General features: G+C 37.4%; 1 protein-coding gene across 1 annotated transcript in view; it reads left to right on the top strand.

Moving 5' to 3' along the window:
- LOC135072693 (protein dachsous) overlaps nt 1-20,736 on the top strand; it is a 368,595-nt gene that overhangs the window by 219,191 nt on the left and 128,668 nt on the right. The gene's annotated exons all lie outside the window — the stretch shown is intronic.

Raw genomic sequence — 20,736 nt, 5'->3', positions numbered from 1 at the left:
CAGACATGTCATAACGAGTGACGGTTTACAGCTGTCAAACATTTTAAACCGCGTCTTTAGGTATGTTTTATATGACAGATATGTCTTGACGCTTCCGACTTTGGTTTCAGAGATGTTCGCTGAATAACTGTGTGTTTGTAACAGAAATATACAGCAACTCAAGCTTAACACCGTGGCATCTTATGCTCCTTGTAATAAGTATTATTTTGCATCAAAAATGTAGATGTGCTTTTGATTCTAGGCACCTAGATTATTATCTCTAAACTATACTGAAATAGAGCTACAGAATATCTAATTGCTGCTGTCTTTCCCGAGCATTATACTCCTGGACTCTTTAAGGCGAGAGTGAATAGGCACTTACAGGGCAGGTCCATCCTAGACTGCATCTCACTACTTAACCTCAGGTGTCTTCATCATAATCATTTCAGCCCTAGGATGTACATTGCTGAACATAGGCCTCCCCCAATGATTTTCACAATGGCCAGTTGATGGCGGCCTGCATCCAATTGAACCTCAGGAGTGATTACAGTCAAATACCTGCTATGTGCTGCATAAAAAATGTGGAAAATTCCAAGAATAAAGAAATGGTCGTTAGCCTTAGGAATGGCTTCGCAATAAATGCCGTATCATAATGACGTCACTGCCTGTGGAAAATGGACTTAGAATCTAGATCGATCGGTTGCTATACTTTGCAACTATGTTTTTATCGTTGTTTAGTAGATAGTGTGATAGTCTGCGATGAAGCATGAATATGATGGAATATGTTAATGATCTTAACTCTGAAAGGACATAGCTCTGATGAATTAAAACAGGTTTTAATATGAGAGGAGATTTAATAATAATTGTGTTTGAAAAGTGGCTGGTGAAGAAAGAGCTTCTAATCAAGATTTGGTATTAAAACAATTAATCCTATTAATTGTATGATTTCTCTGTTTTAAGTTCAATTTAAGTTACATTCACGTTGAAATGGGTCATTTATTATTTTCTTTACTGATCTTTCTTTTTAAATTACTCAACTCAAACGTTTATTTATTATTTTGACTGAGTTTCTTCCGTCACTTCTTCTCAGCACTAGCCCATATAATTGTCCGAAAGTGGTGATAGGGCAAGCTATATTGGTCTGTGTATAAGTACTGTGGCAACTTCGTCGGGATCATCAGGTTCGTCGTCGGGGTCACCAATTTGTGCCATGTTGGGGGACCGTATAAATGAGACACGGGTTGTAGTTAGTCTCTGATATTAATCTGTTTATTAATGTGAACTGCGCGACTATTTATATGATATAGATCAAAGGTAAATGACGTCACAGCATCAGCACTATACGTGATAAATGTGCTGACACTGTGAACGTGATCAAGATAAGATATGAAGAGATTAAGTATTGTGCATACCGGCACAGTACTCCCCCCCTTTAAATAAGAAAAAATAAAATAATGCGCTAATTACAATAACATACATAAATTATCTACGTTAATACAGGTTCAATGTTCAATCTCTACATACTTACATACAAGAAATAAAAATAATGTGCTAATTACATAATACAAATTACAATAACTATCTACGTTATACAAATCATGTGGTGAAAAATGGGAAAACGTTTATAAAGATGAGATTATAACAAAACATAACCACTGGCTTCTTCCTTATCTGGCGTTTTCACAGTCGTGGATTGCCCTCGCGCAAGCTCGGCGTTACGCGATGGGTGCGCTGTAGTCACAGCGTTCATGCCTTGTGTCCTTGCACATTTCATAAGCGTTATCGGCTTCTGAAGACCAAAGGATAGGCGAATTATCATTCTTGAAATATTCAAAGTATTCAACTTCGATACGCGGCTACGTAATTTTCTCAATTCCTTAACTGTGTTTCAATTCATCGATGGCTTTATATTTCTGCTCTGTTGGGCGAATTCCTTGGCTCGTTATCGGATAACCTAAGAAATATTCGCTCTGGAGGGACTCACATTTTTCTAAATGATTGAATTCCCAAGTTAAGAGTCAGCGTTTTCTCACCGTAAGTGTTTATCTTTGAACCATTCGTGGCATAATAACATATTGCTCATTTGGCATTGTTGCTTTACAGGATTTGCTCCTGATATGTTGCTCCCGTAACGATTAAAAAACCTTATACCACTTTTTCAGTCGGTAACAATAAGGCGATTAGACGGGTAGATAGCACAGAAGCCGTGCTGGCTGTGCGATTTTTAGTTTCCTTGGTTCGTTTGTTTCCAATCACATGGTTTTTTCACATTTTTTTGTATACGTTGATACATATTATAATAACAAAATCTTCTTACTTCACTAGGCGACCTTGGCCTTTAGTTCGACGAATGTAACTGCTGCGTCGCAAATTTTCACGGTCATGGCACAATTATTATTTCAGTTGCACATGTTATAGCTGTGTTAGCACATTTTCCATTGTTTGGTCTTGAATTTTGCTGATGTTGTAGTTGACTGTTGAACTGCTGAGACTTCATTATTTTTGCATTCTCTAATATTTTATTAGCGATTTGATTCTTTTGAAGTTCCAAGACTGATTCCAGCTACACAGACGAGGTTGGTCCTTTTAGAAATCGGGAATACGGATGTGACACCCACTGGCAGCGACTTCTCGTAGTGTTGTGTTGCACGACTTGCACGGAGTTGACATGATGACGATGATTGATGTTGAAGTGACGTCACGGATTTGCTCTGCTCAATCGGGGTAGCCAATTTGATTCCATGTCAGATGAAAGCTGGCGGAGGCTGATGCTGAAGATGGTGGTGATGGAGGTTACGTCTCACATCACGTTGTTTCGTACGTGTTTAACTTCGTCGTCGTTCGTCGGCTTCGTCTGCTTCTTCGACTTCGTTGGGGTCACCAATTTGTGCCATCTTCGTCGGGGTCGTCTTCTTCATCGGGGTCACCAATTTGTGGCAACTTCGTCGGGATCATCAGGTTCGTCGTCGGGGTCACCAATTTGTGCCATGTTGGGGGACCGTATAAATGAGACACGGGTTGTAGTTAGTCTCTGATATTAATCTGTTTATTAATGTGAACTGCGCGACTATTTATATGATATAGATCAAAGGTAAATGACGTCACAGCATCAGCACTATACGTGATAAATGTGCTGACACTGTGAACGTGATCAAGATAAGATATGAAGAGATTAAGTATTGTGCATACCGGCACAGTACCATAAAAAGGGCCTATATTCTAATAAAAAATTGAATTTGAGTCCTTGTTAGAGCCAAAGAACACGATACGTTGCAACATCGTCTTACATAGAAATATCTGTGGCACACGAGCGGTGCGGCGCTACGCAGTGTATGCTTTGGCTCTTAGTGATTACCTTTTTTAAGTCCTATACTATGAAGGAAGATGCTATATAAAAGGCTTAATTAAATCTATAACTTGTTCCCGCGATTGAACTGTCTGGAAATAATTATGAAGGCGTAGATTCCGGAACCTGTTCGTCATCACGAGAGGTGTTCTGACATAAATTACTGAGCAAGGACCTATTGACGTTATCAAGTGTTAGATTAGCTTGAGAGGGCCTAGGGAATACGCTTCCAGTTCAGGCGTAAGGGACTCTATCAATGTTTGTTCTAAGAGCGCTTTAACATTACGGCGTTAGTAGCGCGACTGCAGCGCGACTGCAGCGCGGCAGCGGCGTTTTGATAATGTGAAGGCATGCATCCGCTGTCACATAGTATGAAATTTTCGGCAGCGCGTCTGTTGCGCGTTTGTCGCGCTGCTAAATCGCCTAAATGTGAAAGCGCTCTAAGGCCTCAGCCTCGAGTTTAGCGGGCAGCGGGGCGGGAGCGGCGGCGGCGCGGGAGCGGCAGGATCTTATGCGTAAAATCAAATAGACCGGTTCTCGAAAACAGCGGCGTGGGAGCGAGCATCGAGCGGGCAACGAGCGGGCAGCGGGCAACGAGCGGGCAGCGCACTCCTTCTTTTGCCCACAATAAATAGAGCGTTAGGAATAAATTTGAATCGAAATAAAATTGTCGCCGTTGTTCAGACATTTCGTTTGCGAATAAAAACAAATATCTCGACAACACAACCCCGAACACAACACTTCGCCGCTAAAGCGCCGCGCGAGCTGCCCGCTTGTTTCGAGAACGGGTCTGCGTTGCCCGCTCCGCTCCCGCGCCGCCGCCGCTCCCGCCCCGCTGCCCGCTAAACTCGAGGCTGAGGCCTAAGTCCCTCTGGCTGACATCATCTCACCTAACTCTGTCGCTATAACAACAATGTTACCAGCATTGTTGTGTTCTGGCAGTTGGAGGTATAAGATAGCCAGTTCATCTAATTGTGTTGAGGATTGAGGGTGAGATGCAGGCCAAGAGTTTCCTCGCTGTGGACTTATCCAAATCCTGGGTTTGAATCCCACAAAAAAAAAAAATTGATAAAAAACGATTGAAACTAATCTAAATTTATGTCAATTTTGTCACAACCATTGGTTCGAATGAGTCTTGCTTGATTTAAGGCGGCTAGTTGTTACTCCCCAAACGATATGTACCGTAGACTATACATTATGTTGTAGAAAGCAATTTTTACAATGCCCCAATGTTTAGCTTGATAAGCCTTCGTCTGTATTCGAAAAACAGAATTCCCACTTCTTATTCCCACCAATGCAACTCCGTATCCGTTCGCTAGCGTTCAACTACCAGCAAACGTCTGTCGGCTTTATAAAAGTTATAAAATGAGTATATTCAAGTATGATGTGCGCAAGAATGCACATGAATGTACTATCAAGGTATTGATAACTAATGACTCGATGAGCCGAGCGAGTCGGCATCCTGCAGATAAAATGTGTTAGTTAGAAATTGCAGATGCGATCAAATACGCCGGTCAGGTGATACCGGCCTTCTAGGCGCGGTTTACACTGGCCGATTTGGGTTTGGTTTTAAGGGCATTTACATCGTGCTGATGTAAAAGAGAGGGGAGGGTGAATGATTTGGGTGACACATGAAGAGAGAAATTAAAAAGTCTAGTACTCTCGGAGAGAAGATTAAAAATAAAACTGTAACAAACTGACATCTAGCTTTTATAATGAGTAAAGTTTTGGTGATGTAATTTTCTTTTCTCAATAGATTTTTATTTTACTCTTATTGTCGGAGGCCAAGAGTGCTGAGACTCATTTTAGGTATCTGCACCAGATCAATTAATTGTATTCCGGTATAATAATGACAAAAATCAATTTTAGAAGAATACATTTTTTGTAGTTGGTTGATAATGACCATTCGACCAGAAAACGATGATATTAATTAAAATATTACTTAAGTAAAAAAGTTCATTGACAAATACATCAGAACAAGTACTACATACTACAAAAAAACTGAGCAAGACAAAATACGTGCCAAAAGGGGGCTCTAATTGGAACATTAAAATGTGGTGGTGCACCTTTAGGTTGTGACTGAAAGGCGGCGGAATCCCACATTTATTCCTCTCACATTAGCAAATCCATGTAAAGTTATTTACAGCCCCATAAAAAGTCCTTTACACGGCCCATTTCTATGAAGCCTAGTACTGAAGTCGTCCCATATAAACCCCGCTAGTTTTATCGTGATATAACAGGTTCGGAGCCTGACTCGCTTCCTGATGAGCATGGGAATGTGAAAGGAAATGATTAGAAATAAACTGTATTAATTAAGACCATTCTATTTCGTTTGTGATCGCCATTAAGTAGATTGATGTTTGTATACGCGGCTGTGGGAGGTGCCCGTATTGATAGGCTGGGCCTATTATTTGGATTACGTCCTTGTATAATTGTCTTGGTTTTGGACATTACAAGCTGATAAACCAATCCTGACTTTAAATATGTAGGTCAACTATTTAATTTCTTTTTACAAAAAAAAAAGTAAGACAGTAGCACTTTTCTGACTAATAAAGGTACAGATGACAGCACATCAGAATCAGTTTACAGATTAAGATATAATAACTTGAAAAATCGAACTGCCTAAGGCGGGAATTGAACCCACGATTAATTAGTTTGAGATGCAACTCTTAACGCTAAAAATTAAATAACTACACAGATGAAGATTCTGTCCGTCTTTTTGTGTCATTGTATTTTTTTTTGGAAATATCATATGACTAAAGAAGATACAAATTATATTCATATGAAAGGCACGGTGGTCTGCCATTTTTTTCTTATTATCTTAACTTATCCCTTGGAATGTCAACCCAACATTATCATACATCAATCGGTCATTGACATTTTTTCACAAATATAATTGATCTGAGTGTTGATGTGTCACAAACATGACGCTAATTAAGTATATAATGGATTCGACGGGACAAGCTTTTTGTTGAGCTCAAAATCACCGGTTTTTCCGTCTCTATCACTCAAACTTTAAGGTCACAAATCCTTTGGCAATGACTACACAATTTTCAACATTTAAATGACGGAACTTATATTTCGTGAGCTGTATCGAGTTGCAGTAGAGTTGAGATTGGCTTGTGATTGCGGGTCGATGTTGTCACATCAACATTGTGTTGACAATGGCTATCGATTGAGCGATTCGATCCAAGGAGATCGATAAGAATCGAGCGCTCATTATAAACGATTGGGCCGGGATGTTTTTAGATTTCATTTAGATTGTGGACGGAAGTTCGCGTTTGCATATAGGTAGTAATTTGTGACGACTTGCTTTATAGTTATGTTCGGAATTGATCGAGGAGTATTATTAGACTCGTCAATTGATAATAGCTCTTAGTGTAAGATTCTGCAGTAAGCCACGGTGAAATGTAGTGATTATCTTAGGAAATAATATGTAGATATTTACTATAGAGTCGAGAGTCTTTTTATGCACCGTTAAAGCCTTAATCATTTTCTATTTAATTTCCAAACGTCTTATGTAAAATAAAATTATTTTAAGTATCAGTGTTCAAGTTTCTGGCACTGTTTTTGTTCTTGCAAGGGCAGCGTAAATGTTATCATAGTGTATTTTCTTTAAATTTTTTTATTATTGACATTATAAAATAAGTGCAATAAACTATATCTTGTAAGAAATCAACACTGTCACCGTAGATTCGCGTCAAGAAAGCCAGGTTCAACACATAAGGACCACGTTACTTCAACAGTCACTTTACGCGTTTTCAAAGGAGTTTAGACTTTATTTGTTGGTCAGTAAGAAGTATAAATAAGTTTTCGAGGTGCAGAGTGACGTTGTTATCCACAAACCACTGAAATCTGACGCGTGAGGTAAGGGTAGAAGGTACATTTCAATGTCAAGAAATGAGGATATTACCATAGTGATTATTTTGTATGTTATGGGAAAAATTACAACATTTTAGTTCTATTAATGTATCAACAACAGCCCTTTACAGTCCACTGCTGGACTATGAGCCACCTCCACTACAGTGGAGGGTTTTGCCATAATCTCCACGCTTGGCAGGCGGGTTGGAGATCGCAGTTTAAAAGATTGATGTTTTTCAGAGAGCGCTGCTGCCCGTTCTCTGTTTGATGTGTAGTCCCTAAGTCGCCTCTTACGACACCCGCGGGAAGAGTAGGGGTTGGTGACAAATGTATTCTACTCTGCCGTCACCACACGGCTTTTAATGTATATTTAACTTAAATTGTATTTACTCGTAGTGCATTCACAACATTATTGGTCATAAGTACGCACATTTTATCGTAGGAAAGTCTAACAAAACAGGCTCTATGTTAGTTCTTTAGATAGGGCAAATAAAGAAGTCCCTCTGAAACTCTCTTTTGATCTCTTCTTATAAATTAAAATGTACCTATGTAATTGAAGTATGTACTTATTACATACTTATCAAGTCCCAACCAACAGGTGTAAACTGGAAACTCGTCCAAACACTACAATTTAATCTCGACACAATCACAGACAATTATTACGAGTGAAGATTGGTATGCTGTATTCCTGCAATTGCCCAAACCCCACCCACTGCCCAATTTCCCACTGATTCGAATGCCATCAATCCCCGAAAATGACGTCTGAAAATGGCGCAACCGCCATGTTTGTACAAAAAGTTGCGCCGGCGCAGCGCTAATCGGGCGGGCCGTGCCGCCATTGGACGGGGGGCGGCGCGTAATTATTATAATAACCCCACCCCTTTTTAATTAAGGCCAAGTACGCATGGGGTGCGTTGTTGTTGAGGTTTTCAGTTTGTGGTGGTCTAGATTGGATTTGAATGGTTTGAATGTTTCCATGAGTTATCTTACTACTAATACCACGTTTGAGATGAAATAAGTGAAACGAACTTTACCATCTCACTCAAAATAAAAGCAATTAAATTTTAATGAAAAGGAAAAACCAATCTCAAAGTATGACGAATGTTTATCATAGTACCTATCTAATTTTGAATTTTAAAGTATAGCTCTTATTATCATTATGTCAACGAATGCGTACATCAGTTATCGCTTCTCTACATCTTTCAGAATCTTTTATAATTTAAACAAAGTATAACCTAAACTAGTGCTTTTACTAAACAATCTATTCAGCAAGTATGTCCTCAGCCTTATGCCATTGCAATGTGCGTACGCGCAGCTGTAAATGAAACAATTATGATAACCCTGCATGGGGTTGGCCAGTTATGAATCAAATGCTATTAAAATACTTATTTTATGTGGAGACTGGTGCAAAAATCGTGATGCTTGATTGATTGACTGCAAAAATTGTTTATTTTGTAACGTAAGCATTTACAAAAAAAAAATATTTTTAAAGTTCCTTACTATGGGGAGTATAAATGACCTAACTTTAAGTGCAAAATCTGGCATATCTACCATAAAATGACAAAAAGGCATGCTGCCTTCTTATGAATTCCTCTGATGGGAGACAGGAAATTTGTCAATACTTTGTATAAACCAAGAGTGTGAGAAACCCTGAGATAACATTAACTAGAAAGTCAGTTAGAAAGATTAAATTAAATAGATAAATACAATTTATTTGTCATTGGTAATTCATTACTTCATAGCTGAACTCTTAGTCATTAAAACAATATGTTTCTTATTCAGGAATTCAAACGGATTTCCCATAATCAAAGGACACACAGTAATAATAATATCAAAAAAACTAATTGAAAATCTCAATCACGTTTCAAAGGTATGTGAGTTTGGGAGGTAGAAGTAAAGTCAACAGCACATGAGATTATACATTTTCATTGAAAAATAGTCTTTATTACAACCATATAAGAACCCAGACTGTTAAGGTTGATGTGCTGTCGCCCATATTCATAATGCATGGTGGGTTTTCCAACCATTATGTTTTACAATTACCTTTTTGACCTCAAATGTCCTCTGTGCATGTCATACTTAACAGGGTTCTATAAATAAATCTGTCGATTGTATTCATTCTTAACTGGTACAAAGATAACTACTGAGTGTATATTGCTACTAACAACTTTAAATAATCTAAACTATTTGATAGTATGAACGTCTTCGAGGCTCAGTATGGACTCTATCAACCCCAAAGTACTGGTTTTGTGATTCCCATGATAATTGAAAATGTGCATTATAACACTTTACACTTTTTTTGAAAATTCATGTTGTGTACCATCATTCCTGGCTTAGAATATACTGTGAAGCTTAAGGATGGATTTTGTGCCAATTGAAGTATAGACAAGAATTTGAATCTACCTTTCATATTGCAAGTTAACGCTTTGAGAATTTTTTTAGTATGAAATTGATTAATCAATATTTATTGTGCACATGTGTTAGCTAATCTACTCTAGGTGTAGGCGTATTAAGATACATTCATATTTGTGTGTGCAGCATTTATTATGCATGCATACCGGTCCGTCAAACAAAACAAATATCGCGTCGCACGCCCGCGCTTATACTCGTATGTGAATGTACCTACTTTGCCCTTTATAGTCTGATAAAAAAGACAAAACAAGAATCTTTATCTAAACTATTAAAACGTATTCCAACCATTAAGGTCGAGTCACAAGTAGCGTTCACCGCAGCATTACAGTAAAGGGAATTAAATAAATTTATTTCGTTGCAATCTTTATCTGGAATTGCGCCCTAACCGCGCGTAAGCAATCTAAAAAAAAACAAAGGTGCCCAAACGCATCTCCGCGGTGTAATGGACATCACGTAGCACGGATCTCGGATTACACGTCTCTCTTTAATTTACCAAGGTTGCCCGAGTGGGAGAGAGACGGCGTTATAATGGCATAACCGCAAAGCGTACTATCATTACTCGGTATTCCATTTAGAAACGCATTTTGATGCACCGCGCCGAGTTATTCCTTATTCCTCATGAGACAAGACTGCAGGCCGCAGTGTTTTGTTTTTTGAGCGACTCAGGTGGCGGAAACCATGGCGACTGCGGCAACAATCAACGGCCAACAATCGTAAGAAATAAATGAATTTTCGTGCCCTTTTTGCGTCGGCGCACACAAATTGGTTTTTATATGTTTTCCGAAGGCCCTTTGTTATTATGCGTAATTTTAACGCAGTGTAAAGCGTGATATCGTTGGACATGGATAGGAAATGAATGTACAACGTTTAGTGGCAATTCTTGGCTGCGTTTTGTCAAGGAGAGCTTAAATTATAGGCTACCATACGCAGAGTGCGGGCGACGGCACATCAAGGCGAACCCTTACATCTTACTTAAGTTGATGTAATAAGTACTATTTTACAGAAAAATATGCTGTCACATGTGTTGTCGACTGTACTTTGAGAGTAATATTGGAACCATAATTACTGAGATAAAAATAATTCATTTTATTTGTATTGCCATTTTAGTGAGGAATTTATTTTTATAAGACCACTAATGTGATTGCATTTATTTATGAAATTATATGAAAAATGAATTTATATCGATAAACTAAATGACAGGAATAAAGCATTAAGTACCTTGGAAGAAGGAATTAAAAGTAAATGACACGCCATATTGATCAGTCAGATCAGATTATACACGGTCTTTTGTCGGTGTTTTAAGTAGCACAGTTTTCTAAATAAACGTAAAGTGTACGAGAAATATTAAGCTTTAGCTATCAGCTTAGCATAAACTAATGAGTGCCTTGTACTCGCATAAACTACCCTTCATTCTCATGTTTCATTAATAAAATATCAAACAAAACTGACACGTATTCTAAAACAATTAGAGCTCAAATCCTTTAAAATTTCCATTCGCTAGCTTGTCATAAACGACAGGAAATTCCGTAATAAATCTATAAGCTACAAAAAAGCTCCGTACGCCTATCAAATAGCACTCATTTACAAATAGCTCACAATCGGTAGCACAATGGTCATTTTGCTTGTCACTTTGCGCGTTGTAAGTTACGGCTTGCATCAGTCATTGGGAGCTTTAAGCTCTACGCACACGATCGATCGGTCTACTCTGTATGACAGTCCACATTTATCTTTATTTCTTAGTTTGTGATCTTCTTATTCTAGATTGAAGTCAGACTTGGGTATCTTAAGTGTGTTCCTAAATTCTATAGACAATTAGTTTGTTCCAGAATTTCCTAACCGAACTAGGGAGAATAACTTCTTTTATTTTGAGTGCTCCGTTTGACAATCGACACCAGAGCCTCTTGTTTTGAAGCGTAACTCATAAAGTAACTAGACTACGTAAACCCTCAGGCTGGGTTGCACCATCTTATTTTAACTAACTCTTCTTAAGTTAAAAGTGTGTCAAACTCCATACCAAAAACACCGGTTATAGTAATAGTTACGGTTAAAGTAAGGTGGTGCAACTCACAAGTGACCAGTCCCTTCGTTTTGATCATGCCATTTACTCCGTTTTGCCAAATCATTCCAGTCTCTATTACCTTTACAACAAAGGCTTAGATTTCGAAAGGCAAATAATTGGTTGGTGTTAAATCATCTTTATAGGGGCTGTCAAATAATCCTTTAGTTAACTTACGCAAGATTCGAACGTGTGGTCGTATTCAGTTTCGTACGTGCAAAGTTACATTTACTTGACTATGTATTATATGTATTGTATTTGAATAATATTTATGATTTACTGGAATCGTGGTTAGTTTTGTGAGAATTAGTTTACGTTAACATTAAAGCAGGTATTTGTTTGTATCTTCAATGTTCTAGTTTATTTTTCTTTTCTTGTCTTGTGTGATGTAATCCATTTTTTAAGCTTCCGTCGCGTGTGCAGCCTTAAGCCTAAACGGCTAAACGTAGGCACTTGAAATTTGGAAGGGACGTAACTTAGGTACCGGTCGCGGGCGGCCGCTAGTGTACAATAAAGTGTGTTCTATCTATCTAGAGTTTCCCTTCTTTCAAGGTTCTCTGAGGTTTTGAGGGTCCTTCTTACGCTATACAGCTTTGAAATAAAGGTTGTCACAATTATAATTCTGATAATTGCTTGGATCTCGATTTAGAAAGTAACTAAGTGTCATGTTTCATTTACGTATTTAACCCGAAGATAGTTCTCTGCAAACTATCATAGGTCTAAGATTAACCAGCTAGTCTTAAACAATGTAGAATCATTGATAGACACGATACACCCTCGTACCACCATATCTGAAAACATTATCGTTCAAACCAAGTTTAGTATGGAGTCGGTTGAAAAACTGTATCGTTAAGACTATTGTGGTACAGGCGCTGACATGCGCAAGCGATCTTGCAAGCTGAAGAGTAATTAGCAGGTATTATTAAACCGTCAACTGGTTGGTTCGTGATGGAAGGAATGCTGGGATATGTTATACTAGCCTGGATGTGCGGAATTGCTTGTTTAGAACATTGTTTTTGATCGAGAGGTTCGAAAGATAGATATTATATTACTGGGTCTTCGAGTAAGCCTATATGTTTATCATGCAACTAGAAGTTTTAACGGTTGACAGAATTACCATGCTACCTACACCTAGTACGCTAGTAAATATACGTTGGCTGAAACGACGACTCAATAAATGAGCTTGTATGTGCAAGTATTGTAGTATTTTTATTAATAACTCAAACGATGACATACTCATATTACGAAAAATAACGTAAAATCCAGCAATAGTAAGGCTAGCAACTAGCAATAGATTATGCTTGAAACAAACAGACAAACCTAAAAATGATATTGAATCATCATTTGAATCCCTGTCGTGATTGGGATGAGCGTGAGATCTGTGTCCTAACAGTGACGACCTTCTTGTTATTCAGAAATTTCATATTAGTAACTTAATAACTATAGCTTTTGCCCACGACTTCGTCCACGTATATTTCTATCTACTTGAAGAAATAGGTACATTAGTTATTATGTTGTATTCTGGAACTATCACAGAAGCCCCAATTGCTCACTTTTCTCAAGACTTAAGACTAACCCACCAGTTACTAAGTAACCAACAGTACAGTGCAACAATAACTTAACACTAACTTATTATTACGTTGCAGCCGAAGTGAAACATTTGAGACCACATTACTTGCCTAAAATATGAGATCTTCGCGGCCATAAAGTAAAATCAGCTAAATAGAATGCCAATACATTAGGGCCTTTCACCTGCATTTCCTTGGCCAGACCAGATCCCTGTTATTACAATACTACATCCGTACTTTATAGTCTAATACCATAGATAACTTAGATACATAGAATACGAAGTCACGTAGAGTTTTACGCGAAAATTTCAAGTTGACTTTTCCATTGATATTGGAACATGTTACATAAGTCATTTGAAAACACTTTTTATGCAAATTTTTAATAGAACTACCAACAGCACATCAGTATTTACATTTTTATTGTACAATAACAAAATAACACACACTTTTGATGTAATAAAATCGTAGTAATGTTGATCGAAATTCGTCCATACCGTCAAGTTGTGATTGGACTGACAGCGTAATGTCAGAATATTAAGCCATCGAGATGTGAATTTTTACTCGACTACCGTAGGGAGGATTTTGTTTTTGAGTGTATGTAGGTATGTCTATTACTTTGGCACGCGACTCAAAGATTATATTAAAAAGTATCTCAATGCGACGTCTACAAGTACAGTCGTCTACGTCCAATACCGACACAGTTATGAATTTCACTCGATATCGTACTAGGTACAGTCACTAAGTCACTATATTTTGAAATGTACCGCGGCACGAGTGTACAAGTTTGCCGGCGGTATATCTTGGGGTTTCTCTTTAAACACACGCTTGAAAGGCACAGTACCATCTGGGGCACAGTCTGTTATTATTAAGTGATTTCCCATCCGTATGCTCAATCTCTCTCTATCTCATTAGACACTAAGTAATGCTTCTTGATAGATCATTACAGCAATCTATAGGAATTTTCTAGAAAATACAGTTTGTTTTGCACTGCTTAGATGTTTGGAATTCTTTAGTCGATGTAGGTTTGTAGAGACGTAGGTAAACGTTGTTATTGATTTTATTTATACATACAAATTTATTTATTTATTTATTTAACGAGCAACATAATAAGCTTACAGAAAACCCAAAGCGCTTACATGTTTAGTCACATTGACTTGAAATAGATATAATGGATCAGTTTGGAGTTATCATTTATATTATGATGTTATTTTCCACTTTGGAATGAATTTGCTGAAACTTTGCCACATTTAATTATAACTATGATCATAGTTTTCTCCGATATTAGACACTCAATAATATTCTCACGTTTATCGCCAATATAAATCCCATAATATCTAATACTTATTCCAATCAGCTTGCCCTCGGCAAATTATCATATCAAAAGAATTACAGGTCTACTACATCAATAGTTGGAAGCTAAATACAGGGTGACAGGCAATGAGAGTTGAGAAAAAATAGCCATTGGGATCAGTAATTCAGATAGTTATGGCTGATACGCGAAAAAATTAAGTATTGATAACGAAATCTGGGATGTTTCTGAGTTACAGTTTCTAGGATTCAATGATCCCGTAAACCTTTTTTTACTTGTGGAAATAAAAACAAATTAACAACCACAGGTTGATTGGAATTTGGAACTCTGTCCGTCAGAAGAACGGGGCCTAAACCATAACCACATTTCATAGCCTTGGATTTCAGCATCTAATCGACACAATCAATCAATAGCAGGCTACAGCCTGAAATGTTACGATCGTGTTTCTTAGTTTAAGGTTGTATAAAAACAATAACAACCTGTATTTTATACCATGTCCGTCACTGGTCACGAATCCCACTGTTTTCCCATAGCCGGGGAAGGTACGGGCACCGTTGGCACGTACGGGGATTTACATTCGTGGGTACATTTTAGGGGGAGGGCTCAATAGCCGCTTCAAAATATTTAACTAGGAGTTAGATTCACAACAGTAAATATAACTAAAAGACTATGGAACTACTAAAGTTTACGGAATTACTTAAAGGAAAAACTTTTAAGGAACTTTGAGTTGTTTTGTGTTATTTCATTTGGAATTATAGTTTGGAAGTTTTTGGTCCCTTGGACTATCATAAAGTAACGATGTGTCATTGGAAATTGTCTTTGGAAATTAGCGAAAATAACAGACATTAAGACTGCTCTTTTAGCCTATCATGGTTATGTCGCTTCTTTGCTTCGGTATGGACTTGTACTGTGGGGCAATGGAGTAAAGGCTAATAATATATTTATTGCACAAAAGAAGTGTTTACGTGCTATCTTCAATGTACCCCCATGGACGCCTTGTGCTCCAATATTTAAGGAACACAAACTCCTCACTCTCCCCTGCCTGTACATTTTTGAACTGTGCAAGTTTGTAAAAACGTATCCAAACTTATTCATCAAGTTTGAAGACCAATATAAATTTAGCGACAGACACAAAAACAAACTAGCACACCCCAGGGTGAGAACTGCATTGTACAGTCGGAACTGTTTTGTTATGGCCACAGTCGTATTTAATAAATTACCAGCTCAACTGAGAGAGCTAAATGGAACATTATTTAATAGAAAATTATTTAATTTATTAGTTGACAAATGTTTTTACTCGGTAAAAGATTATCTGACATATAAATTCTAGTGGTTAATACCTATTGTTTGTCGTATGTATTCTGTGGTACTAATATGAATCTGACATTAATTAAAATTAATCTTGACTGTATTCGAATAACTGACATAAATATTTACTGACATTATCTTTATTGACATATTGTAATTCAAATAATTTATCTGCTCTTTGTTTGTAGTTGGAAAGTTCTGATTTTTTTTTAACTATGCATGGGTCAATAAAAAAAAAATGTAATAATCACACACTAGCTTGCTGGTGAGATAAGCTGCACTGTATAACTATTGTAACATCTACCTTGTTGTATTACCTTGTCTCGGTGAATAAATGATCTTTTATCTTTTATCTTTTTATCATTCAGGAGACTGAGAGAGTTTACCAAATGTTTTTCAATTTAGCCAGCATAACCATCCACCCAAAAGCATGACGTTTATTAACTAAAAATCCTTTGACCGCTTGAACCCTATTGTAAAACCCTTCACAAGTTGCCAGCCTTAAATAGCATTATGAGCATGCCCCGATGACTCATTGGCAAGCTTATTAGCATGCGTGATAATGAAAACGCACATGCAAATCGCATGCAGACATTTTATTCTTTTTGTAGGACGTTAATAGAATGAAAGTGGAATATTTCGATACTCTTTAAATGGTGAGGTTACATTTTAATAAGTCTATTTTTAATGCCGTCTCTGGGAAAGTAGAATTGATCCATTCCCACTTTTTCTGTAGATACTTGAATAATATGTGAATATCAGACTTCCCCAACCTGTCTGGCCTGTGTGGGCTAAATCCTCCAAAATGACTGATTTTGAATGAACACTTCAACAATATCCTTACATTGTTACTGATATACAATTCATGTCACGTGTAGACTAAGCCTTATACGGCAGGACTCACGTTTGCAAGGTCAAAGCTATGGACGAGGCCTTTATTGGGACAAACTTTATTATAGAAATATAAGTCACAGTATTCATATTTATGTTTATTTTGGAATGGTTCAATAGAACCTGTTTCTGTATTCTAAAGTGAACTAACTGTCGTTGGATCTGCAATGAAGTTGATAAGAAAAGGACCTCCTCCTTTTTGAAGTCGGTTAAAATAGAAGGAATTCGAATTAAATGGGTGGACTTCTCACCAGTGTCTTGGTAGCTTACAAATATGTAAATAGCACTTTTCAATCAAAATGCTGTTATAATGATCTTTCGAAAAGAACACAGTCAATTGTATCTTATGTTTCGCCTCCAAAAAACGCTGTATACTCCCACAAGACTTTGTTTTAACGATTTTATAATGGCCCAGCAATCGCGGCAGAAACATGGAGTTTCAATAATTCGCTTTTTACATACCATCCGGTACTCCTGCGGTCGGTGGTTTTTTCTCGAGTAATTTCGTGAGACAAAAACTTTTGGAAATGATACCTCAATTGCCCTGGTCTAGCGGTTTAGTACCGGTTCTAAATTGGGCCCGGGTACGATACCCGGATGGTGGAAGATTTATTGTGCACGACTATAACGCTGTATTAAGGCCATATGGCTTAAAATTGGTTTAAAAGCAAAGTAAAATAAATTGTAGCGAAAATTACAGTTAAAGCTACAAGAGTGACAGGAAAATTAGAAAAATGAAATTCGGTCGTTGTTGAAATCTATAAAGGATGGGCTTTGTGTTGTCCTAGCTTTTGGAAGAAACCAAATTGTATTAACTAAATAAAGTTGTGTAATTGCCAAACTGCTAGAGGCAGCTGATATTTCAGAGTTCAAAGGTGCATGGGAGACACGGGACCATCTAATAATGGAAAGTGGCGCAAACATCGCAACAATACGTGTGGGTAGTAGAGTTGATAACCTAGGGATGTCACTGCACTGAAAAAATCCTGGCGATTGCGCGATTTCAATCTCTTTTCAAAGCTCTATAGTCAACAAGGAACCTTTCAGCAACCATCTGTCAGTCTGTACCTTATCTCAGAGACAAGGATTTTCTTGTTTTTAGTAATTTTTACAATAACACATATTCATTATGATACGAGTGGTTTAAACTATACATATTACTTTTTGCCCCTACCTACAAGGTACCCACTGAAAACCAGTGTCTTGGCAGTAACATGTCAACTGTCAAGATGATACTGAGTGGGTGACCTCTTTGACAACATTTTTTTTCTCTTTTCTCTGGTATTTGTTTTGTATTAGTCGTCAAATAAATATTTTTTCTTTCTTTCTTCTTTCTTTATTACGTTTACGGTTACCTAACTCACTCACAAAAAAAATATTCTAGACATAATTAATAATTATTTTTATTTAAAAAAATCCTCAATTTTTTTTCTATCTTGGCTCTCTTTTTTCTTCTACTTTCAAACCGGTCACTAGCATCCTTGCATCAAGTAATAAGGCGGGTCGAATCGCACGCGCACGTAACGTAAGCAATACGTCGGGTTGCAACCACGTGTTATCTGCGAGGCTTCGTAATAATCTGTTTAATACTCATAGCAAGATGCCTCTGTTCTACATGCCATTCTATTAAGTATAGACAACGCCACATCAAGCTGAACAATATGGCATCTTTAAGAGGAGCTATTTTAAATATAAAATATACAATTTGGTGTGCTATCAACTGTACTTTGTTTGGTAGAGCCAGGCCCCCAAGACTCCAACTCAATGCGATCTGGCTTTATGCCTACTTAAGTCATCAAATATAACGTTTATGTTGTACTGTTGGTAAGAACTTAAGCTAAACGCTCAACTCAGAGATGCTAGGTTTGATTCTCAGGTGCTACATAGTACATAGCTCATAGTCTTACAAAGGTTATTAGAATCCACACAATAGAAGATACTAAAATATTGAAAACCTATTGCCTGTTTAATCCCTAACTCATTTCCAATATTTGTCATGAAATGATAAGAAATTTTAAAAAATTGACACATTAATGTGTGCTCTAATTCAAGTCAGCGCGTTGCTTTAAATAACATTGCATAATAAAAAGATTTCCAAAAAGCTTGCACCTCCGCCATCTTGTGCAGAAAACAAAATGGCGGCCGTTTTGGTTACAGGAAACGCGTATCTGTCAACGCGGCTGCATCGCATTTCAAGTGGGCATTGTATGATAATCGCACGGCACTGGCAAAGCCTGGCGGTGGGGCCACGAGGCGAGCGAGCTTTACACGAGGCTTTTTAATTGAAGGAAAAAAATTAATAGGCGCGCCGCATACGTATTGGCGCGCTCACATACAAACCGCGCTCGATGCGTTTCTATGAAGATGACCTACTCATTTGTATTTACTCTGATATTATGGATGTTGAACGACACGTGTAGACATCTCTTTTGAGGTATACGTTCATCAAGCAATTTAATTTTGAAAAAGATAAATTACTGATGGCATTGAAATGGCAAACATTATAACTAGTAGGGGAACTATTTGTACGTGTATTGACAAGCAATTACTAATTCTACTAAAGTAGGTACCCATTTTGTATTATTATAGCATAATTAATTAGCGAATACGCTTTGTAAGTGATTTAGGTAATTAACCTATTTAGTTAGAGAGACTTACGTGATACCTACTTAAAAAGGCTTAAACTTACGTAATTGTACAGTTTACGTACGAGTGCATTCCACGCACCAACCCGCGCATTTCATGGCCCCATCCTAATTCTCTCTCAGCTTGCATTATTCCCTTATTCGATACAAAATATGGATATTATTGTTATTAGAGTTAGTTCGTGACGCGTTGTGATTATTAGATAGGAGTACTAACGATGTGCGTGAATACTTGCCATGGTATGCCTTTTTATATTGGCTATTGTTGCCACCTTATGTGGAGGGGTTACGAGCTAGTTTAGAGTGACAGGGTGTAATTTGTAAGATGAAAACTATGGCGCTGGTGGAATGAATGGTTGCGCTGCTTGTTTGATCTTTGAAGGCTGGTTTGGAATTGCACTGATCGGTGGCGTTCGAATTTGAAGTCTGATGCGAAATTCTATTGTTTTGCTTTTGTTTTTTAAGAAATAAGCTAACTTTTTCATAATTTTCACAATCAAAATATTATTATATCAATGGTCGAACCGAATGCAGGTAAATCGAATATTATGAGGATCGGTTATTAAGAAGTTTTGAACACCGAGAATATATGATTGTTTTTTCCTGATTCACGTGAAATTATAAGTGTAGACAGCGTTTGTAGTAGTTCAATGGCAATAGAATGGAGGCAGGTTTAAGTCCTATGTAAATAAAACAATCATGGGAAAACAAAAATGGGTTTGTGTTGACATTGCTATCAGTTTTCACTGTAAATGAAGAGTTAGCTAAGCTAACATTTTGCATAATCTTTTCACTTTTACATTTGCTTTCTTTTCGCCCAGTACTTATTAATTTAGACACAATAATCGGCTGTCTCCAAGTAATTAACATGGCGCAGTAAAAAGGCTAATGTTGACATCCGGCGGCGCGCCCCTTCGCTGCGTGGACGGATTTCATTTGCAGAATCAAGGGGGTGGTTTATGATACAGGCGATAGCAAGTCAAGCTAAACATTGGAGTATCCTACGTCATTGTCATGGGTTCTATTTTACAGGAAAAAGTGTAGTATTTTGAGTTGTAGCTGTTTAGTTTAGGATTGCTTAATTAATGGCTAGAAAGAGTTGGCTCTTTCATTTTAAATAACATAAAATTGGTTGTCAGACTTCTACTGTAAAGTAACTTTTCTGTTTTTTTCGTATTGTTGTTATTTTATAGGTGTGATTTTATGAGTCACTATTGATGCATGCCTAGGCTCTATCCAAACAAAAAGTTTGTAGGAAATTTAGGTAGATATTTCGATTGTCGAAAACTAGCTCTCCGAAAATTAACTTGCCGGACCAATATAAGACTAAAGCTAGAACTCAATGAAATGGCGATCAACTC

The sequence above is a fragment of the Ostrinia nubilalis genome, chromosome 6 (assembly GCF_963855985.1).
Source record: "Ostrinia nubilalis chromosome 6, ilOstNubi1.1, whole genome shotgun sequence".
In the NCBI taxonomy this organism is placed as follows: domain Eukaryota; kingdom Metazoa; phylum Arthropoda; class Insecta; order Lepidoptera; family Crambidae; genus Ostrinia; species Ostrinia nubilalis.
This window is presented reverse-complemented; position numbering and strand designations above follow the sequence as displayed.